Below are 7,205 nucleotides of genomic sequence, written 5' to 3'. Positions count from 1 at the left end.
TGAGCCTCAGGGAGCCATAAGACACATTATAGCCAATTCCTCTTTAACGTTCCTATTTAAGTAACTTCTAGCCATATAGATTGTATTTCTCTGCTCCCTTTAAGTCTGGCCCTAACTTGCCTTATCTAGATAATGAAATATATGCAATACCCTGAAGAGCCATTCTGGGTGGCAGCTTTGCAAGCCGCTCTGTAGCATTCCAGAGGCGGCTGCCCGGTCAGCCTGTGTCCTGGCAGAGTTCCCTCCTTCTCCATGTATGAGGAAGGAACCACGGTGCTTCAGGCTCTGGGTGGCTTGGCCTTGTTTGTTTCTGCAGTACAACCCTCTGCTTGAGTTGCCTTTGGAGTCTTTTAAGCGGCTGAAGTCTAGGAGGCAGGCCTACGCCTGATCTAACAAAGAGTGAGCTGGTCTCCGATTCCAACGGCTCCCCAAGGCTGGACAGCCATTTGCTTCTTCTGGTGCCTGTAGTTACACAAGTAAGGCCATGCAGACCTCCATCCGGTGCCCTGGGAGCCCATTAGAATTGAACATTCCCTTCTGGCCCGGTGCTGCCCTTGGTGGTCAGCTCCTTTGAACCTCTGATCCTCTTCCCATTACCCCTGCTTGCTCCCTCCAGTCTCTGGCATCCTGACCTCTCTCTTCCAAACACTCTGAGCTTGCTCTCATTTTAGGGCTTTTTTGTTGTTTGTTGTTAATGCTCTCCCCACATGGCTAACTGAACCTCAATCCTCTCTTGTTAGAACTGGGGATGGAGCTCGGTTGGTAGAGCCCTTGGGAGACAGGCAGGAAGCCCTGGGCTTGATCTCCTGTTAGTGGTGCCTTCCACAATCCCAGCACTTGGGAACTGGAAGCAGAAGGATCAGAAATTCAAAGTTGGTTCCTAAGTAGCATACGACTTTAATCCCAGTACTCAGGAGGCAAGAGGCACATGGACCTCTGTGAGTTCAAGGCCACCTTGATCTACAGAGAGAGTTCCAGGACAACCAGAACTATCTGGAGAAACCTTGTCTAGAAGGAAAAAAAAAAAAGTTCAGGGTCATCCTTGGCTACATGGTAAGTTTGAGGTTAGCCTGGGTTACGTGAGACTGTTTCCCGGCTTCAGCGGTCTCCCTCACGTTAGGGTTCACCAATCACCCTTTTTTTTCTTTCTACAAATACTGACACCTTTGGCTTTTTAAAATTTATGGATCTCTTTGTCTACTTGCTTACTTCTTCCTACTAAGTGATTTGGATCCTTAACTGGGTCCCCAGTACCTGGCAAGGCATGGCTCTCCATAAGGTGTTTTGTTTTATTTTAGTTTTTTGAGATAGCCCTGGCTATCCTAGAACTCTTTCTGTAGGTCAGGCTGGCCTCAAACTCACAGAGATCCACCTGCCTTTGCCTCCTGAGTGCTGGGATTAGAGTGTACTGCCATGCCCTGAATTCTCTTAAGTCTTAAGTGCCTGGATAACTTTGACTTTGAAAGGCTCCTCTGCTGGGCCCCTGTAGGCCACATGTACAGTGACTCTTTTCTGTGCAGAGAGGAAGATGTTCTGCCTGCAGCACTGGCTCAAATTTCCATGGGATATCTAGGGGTGCTGGCCTTGGCCCCAAATGGCTCTCCATGCCTTTTGGTCCCGTTAGGCCTGTCTTGTTGATGAATTGATTTTGGGCTACTGACGAGGTGGGGGTTAGAGGGCATGCGCACAGTCGGCAAAGGGCTAAGACAATGACTGTAGGAACCACGGCCTCGCAGACGGGTCCTGGAGCCCTGGCGACTCCTCGATGCGCTCGTGCTTTAGGGTTCTCATCTGCTCCCACACAGACTGGCCTTCTCTCCCTGCCACAGTGACATAGCTCCTGGCAGTGCTGGTGGAAAGAAAGCTGCTTCCTCCGGATCCCAAAGGATTCCCAAGGCCGACTCAGACAGAGTGAGCTTGGGTCACGTGTCACCTGCTGGACCAATCACGATGGCTGGAGATTTAGTTCTATTTCCATTGACTAAATGACTGGGGTGGAGCATCCTATTGAAAAGGGACATCACCACGAGAGAGACACACAGAGGGGAGAGCCCATGTTGGTTCCTAAGAAGGATGTTGAGTGCTTCGGATAGGAATGTCTGCTACAGATCTCTGACGCTGGCTGAGTCCCCAGGGTGAGAAAATCATGGCTCAGTCAGCCTGCCGCAGAGATGAGAACCACGGAGATATGACCAAAGTCTTCCATGCTTTCAAACCACCTTCTAAGTATGTATGTATACACCCATAGGCTGGGCTGCTCCCAGCCTTGGCCAGACAGCCTTCTTCTGCAGTTATTATTTCAGGGATGCACAACACATCAAAGTCCTCAGAATAAGCCACCATTAAGTGCTTAGCCCCAAAGAGGATCTCCATACTAGCACCTCCAGCGCTCAGAGGACATCATGGAAGAAAGCGTTGGAAGGGCAGGGAGGGGTGTGTGAAACGCATCTTCCGACATAACATGATCACTATAGTCATGGACCTCCTGCTGCTATGGTCTCCTGCACAAGACCAAGCCGGCAAGTTCAGTGAGCTTTCCAGCAGCCAGCACTAACTGGAATAATGGGTAAATAAATAAATAAAGGTGAGGATATGAAGGTGGGAAGGAGGTCTTGGGGGGGTGTTGTCCTGGGGGAGTGGGAGTTAGGAGTTTGTGTGGATACATTGTATACATACATGGAAGAAATTGTCAAAGAATAAATAAAAGGGAAAAATGCCCCCTTTTACAAGTAGATCTGTGATCTCTTCAGAGTGGTACTGTAGTGACATGTGGCCTTGCCTGCCAGAGACTTACTGTGCTTTGAGAAGCCCTACAGCGAAGACATCTTAAATAAAAACAAAAGCCAAACGACTGCAAAGCATCCTTCCCTACCTTCCTGTGTTTTGTTTACTTATTTGCTTTTAGCCCAGGATGGCCTCAAACTCACTATATAGCTGGAGCTGGCCTTGGGCACCAGAACCTCTTGTCACTGGGATTACAGGTATGTGCCACCACATATGGCTCTAACCCCGCCCTGTTCCTCCTCTGCCTTTTTTGTTTAACCTTCTAGTTTAGAGACAGAATCTTCCTAAGCTGCCTAGGCTGGCCTTGAACTCCATCTAACCTACCTAGAATTACCATCTTCTCTTTAGACGTTGGACACACAGAATTTGGTACGGCCTCACCCTGATGACCTCATTTTAACTTGATGACCACTGTGCAGACCCAGTTAAGGTCACATCTGGAGATTAAGAACTCAACATTCACATTTTAGGGGGCATGGTCAAACCCACAGTGGTGGGTATTCTCTGCGGCAGGAATCCCCTCCCTCCATTTCACTAGCGTAACACCGTAGCCAGAAGCTCATGACTTGTGGCCTGCTGGAAGAGAAAGTGAGCCCATAATCGTGTTAATTGCCACAAAACCACATCTGCAATTAATATGCCTTTAGAACAAAGAGCAAATGCACTAATGACTCGTAATTGGACTTCAGCTACACCCTCAGCAGAGCTGCGCTGCTGAGCCCCGGTGTTTATGCTCCATTTCGAATTAGCAAAGATGAACAAATTAACATCCATTTCCCCTTCGCTCTGCTCTTGGGGAGCTGGAGGGGCACCTTGGGGGTAGAGATGGCTGATTGGTACCCTAGTTGGATCTTATGCCAGGCACCTAAGCCCAGCCTTTGAGTCAGTGGGCAAGGTGAGGGGGTCAGAGTATTTATCGCTCTTCATGCGATAAAATGTATCCAGACCCCTCCATGAATCCTGAAGCCATCACAAACCTAAACAGGGGTTTTGGCAGGCACCTGCTGGTGCTGGGGGCTGGAGTGCCAGGTGACTGGGAAAGTGTGATTTATTCTCTGCTGTACTGGGGGGGACTCAGACACAGGGGAAGGCAGTTGGGGCCCCGAGGCAGGTCTGAGTGGTGTGAGAGAATCGGAAGCTCAGGGCTGCAGCCTCTCCATCTCTGGAGTAGAGGTTAAGTCCAGGGGCAGATGGCTGACTGAGGAAGAGGAGTGGCAAGCCCCCCTCAGAGACACAGGTTAGGACTCCTATTTCTTCCTCCTCTCCTCCCTCCCCTCAGCCTCTCCCTGCCCTGCTTTGTGTTGCCAGGACCATGGTACAGGCTGTCTGCTCACCTTGCCTCCTCCCCTCAGGAAGGTGCCCTGCTCAGGCCTGGATGATGGGAGGCTTGTCAGTCTTACAAGAGGCAGCACCTCCACACCTCTGGGGTCAGCCACAGCCTCCTCGTTACCTCTGCCTCCACATGTCTGGAACTCTTTGCTCTGGCCTCCCATCTGCCCCTTCCTCTAACTCCCTGGCCTCATCAAAGCACACCAGGGAAGGACCGTGAATCCAGCCTCTGGCTCAGGCAGTCACAATGCTTCCATCCATCACAGCTCCTGGCTGGACCAGTGCTGTCAGGGAGAATCATTTACAGACTCCTCAGTGGCCCCCCTTCTCTTTTGCAGGCCCCTAGTTTGTCTTCCCCACCCCCAACCTTAAAGGCAGCAAGGACCTGACGTGCTAGCTGGCTTCTTGCCTTTCCCAGGTCTCTGTGGGCCTCCTCCTGGCTCCTCCTGCTCAGGGAGGCTCATTGAGAATTCTCTGAGCTCTGTAGCTGGCTGCTGGAAACGGCCTGCCATCCCCAGGCAGGCAGTTTCTCATTTGCACCATCTAAATCAGTGACCAAGGCCCAGCACTGGCAACCTGGCTGAGGTGGGTGGGACACTGAGAAAACAGGGCCAGGGAGACAGAAGAGAGGGGAAGGGACAGCCCTGCTGCTGGCCGCTGGTGGTCTAAAGAGATCTAGAAACTGGAGGTTCTTGGGAGCCATTGGGAGCCACCAGGGGAGGGGAGGTGGGAGAAGCCTCAAGGGGTAGATGCAGGTGCTCCCTTTACCTCCAGACAGGTGCTCCCTTTCCAAGGCTCTACTAACAGGCTTTACAGGAAGCAAGGACAGGCAGTACTGGGCTTTATGGACAGGGCTCGCTATGATGTCCTAAGCCCCTGGTTCCAGAACCCAAAGATGTCAGGACCATGGAGTCTGGAAGGAGGCACATGGCTTAGACCCCACTCATTTGCATGGCCTTTTTTTTTTTTTTTTTTAAGGACTGGGTCTCATTATGTAGTTAGCTCTGATTGGCCTGAAATCAGAATGTAGACTAGTCTGGGCTTGAACTCACAGAGATCTGCCTGAATCTGGCTCATCTCATCGGTGCTGAGATTAAAGACAAACATCACCATGCCCAGAACTTAAGGGACCCTTCAGAAACTAGCAGAGTCAGGCATAGTCAATCATGCCTGCAATGCCTTAGTTTAGGAGGCTAAGACAAGAGGATCGAGCATTTAGGCCAGCCAAGGCTAGACAGCAAGGCTCTCTCACAAACAATAAACCCAAGAACCAGTAGAAATTAGCCATACAGAGGGTGGGGGTGTCACATATCCCCAGCCTGTTCACACCTGTGGGTGTGTGATGAGGGATAATAAGCCTGCCCAGAATGACGAGCATCATTTACGGAGTCCTCTCGAGGGCCACACTCCCACAGCATCCCTTGAGAGGCACACACATCATCATCTCCCTGCTTCTGTAGATGAACAAATGGAGGGTCAGACACCACAGGACTGAAGGACGTGGCAGAGCCAGGGTTACATGAGAAGAGACCCCTAAGAAGTGTTTGGAAACCTGCCAGGGGCCGTGTGCCAACACCGAGCCTGCAGCCTGTGAGGGAGTGATCTGAAAGGGCACAGTCAGACGTCTCTTGTTGCTCTATCCCAACATTTGGCTGCATCCTGACATCATAACACAAGCCCTCAGAGCTGGGGTGGGAAGCCAGACCGTAGCGGGCAGACCGATCTTCATGGCTTTACAGACTTTTCAATGCCAGGTCATTGGTGGGGGTAGTGTTGGTCCAGGGACAGGTAGCTGGCTGGTGAAGGGAGGTGGCAAGCCCCCTTCAGAAGCATAGATCAGAGTCCTGTCCTTTCTTACTCTGCCCTCTCAGCACACATGTATACCTGCTTTGACTCTTCATAGCTGCAAAGACAGGCTGTCAGACTTAGCTGTGTAATTTTGGGCAAACCACTTAACATCTCTGAATACTAGTGTCCTCCTCTGTGTGAGAGGGATCATAATTATATTAATTGTGTGGGATCGCTGCCAGTGTGGACTCAGTCAAGGCACACAGCATCCTTTGTGGAAGGCTGTCCCACCGCTAACGACGTGGGAGCAGAGCTGGTTATGTCTCCATCTCTAGAGGCGTGATTAATCCGGGCGACACAGAAGAGGAAGGAGGGAGGAGGTAGCCCCAAGCAACATAGTGAGATGGAGGCTTGGGAAGTCCAGGGTTTGGCTCTCGGTAGCCCCCCCTTCTCTAGCCCCCATGCCTGGAAATTGATGGTTGAGCTTCAAGGCCAAAGGAAAAAACTCAGTGGATGTGGGGGGGTGGGGATAAAGGACCAAAGAGGAACTGGGGACTTGCTCAGTGGGTAAAAGCACTTGATGAGCAAGCTGACAACTTGAGTCCAGATCTAAAGGCTTTTAAAACAGTAAAAGTGCGACTTGTACCTCCCCCGGCTGCCCATCCAAGGGCGGGATCAGGAGATACTGCCCACTGCCTTTGGTTCCTGGTGAGAGGGGCGAAGCACAATACAGAAGGGATTATAAAACGGTGACTTTTTTCCTTCCTGACACGCTTGATCACTGAAGGGCAGTTGCTGCATCATACCTGGCGCTTTTCTTTTCCCATATAGACGCATAGCCATGGGAGGAACTAGAAAGTCAGAAACAGAAAGCAAGATACAGTGGCTTATGCCGGTCAGTAATCCTAGTGCTGAAATGAAGATGTGAGGAGCCGGGATTCAAGGTCCTCTTCTGTTCTGTTAGATATCAAGTTCACCCTATGCTTGAGACTCTCTCTCCCTCTCTCTCTCTCTCTCTCTCTCTCTCTCTCTCTCCCTCTCTCTCTCTCTCTCTTTCTCTCCCTCTCTCTCCCTCTCTCTATCTCTCTCCTTCTTTCTCTTTCTCTCTCTCATTCTTTCTCTCTCTCCATATATATATACATATATATATAAAATATTCTCTGTATATATACACATATACATACATATACATGCACATACACATATACATACATACATACATATACATACATGTATATACATATACATATACACACACACACATAATCAGTGGGTAGCGTGCTGAAGGCCTTGGGTTCAATTTC

This window comes from Mus caroli, unplaced genomic scaffold, assembly GCF_978045245.1.
Source record: "Mus caroli unplaced genomic scaffold, Mus_caroli_1 scaffold_6, whole genome shotgun sequence".
NCBI lineage: Eukaryota > Metazoa > Chordata > Mammalia > Rodentia > Muridae > Mus > Mus caroli.
This window is presented reverse-complemented; position numbering follows the sequence as displayed.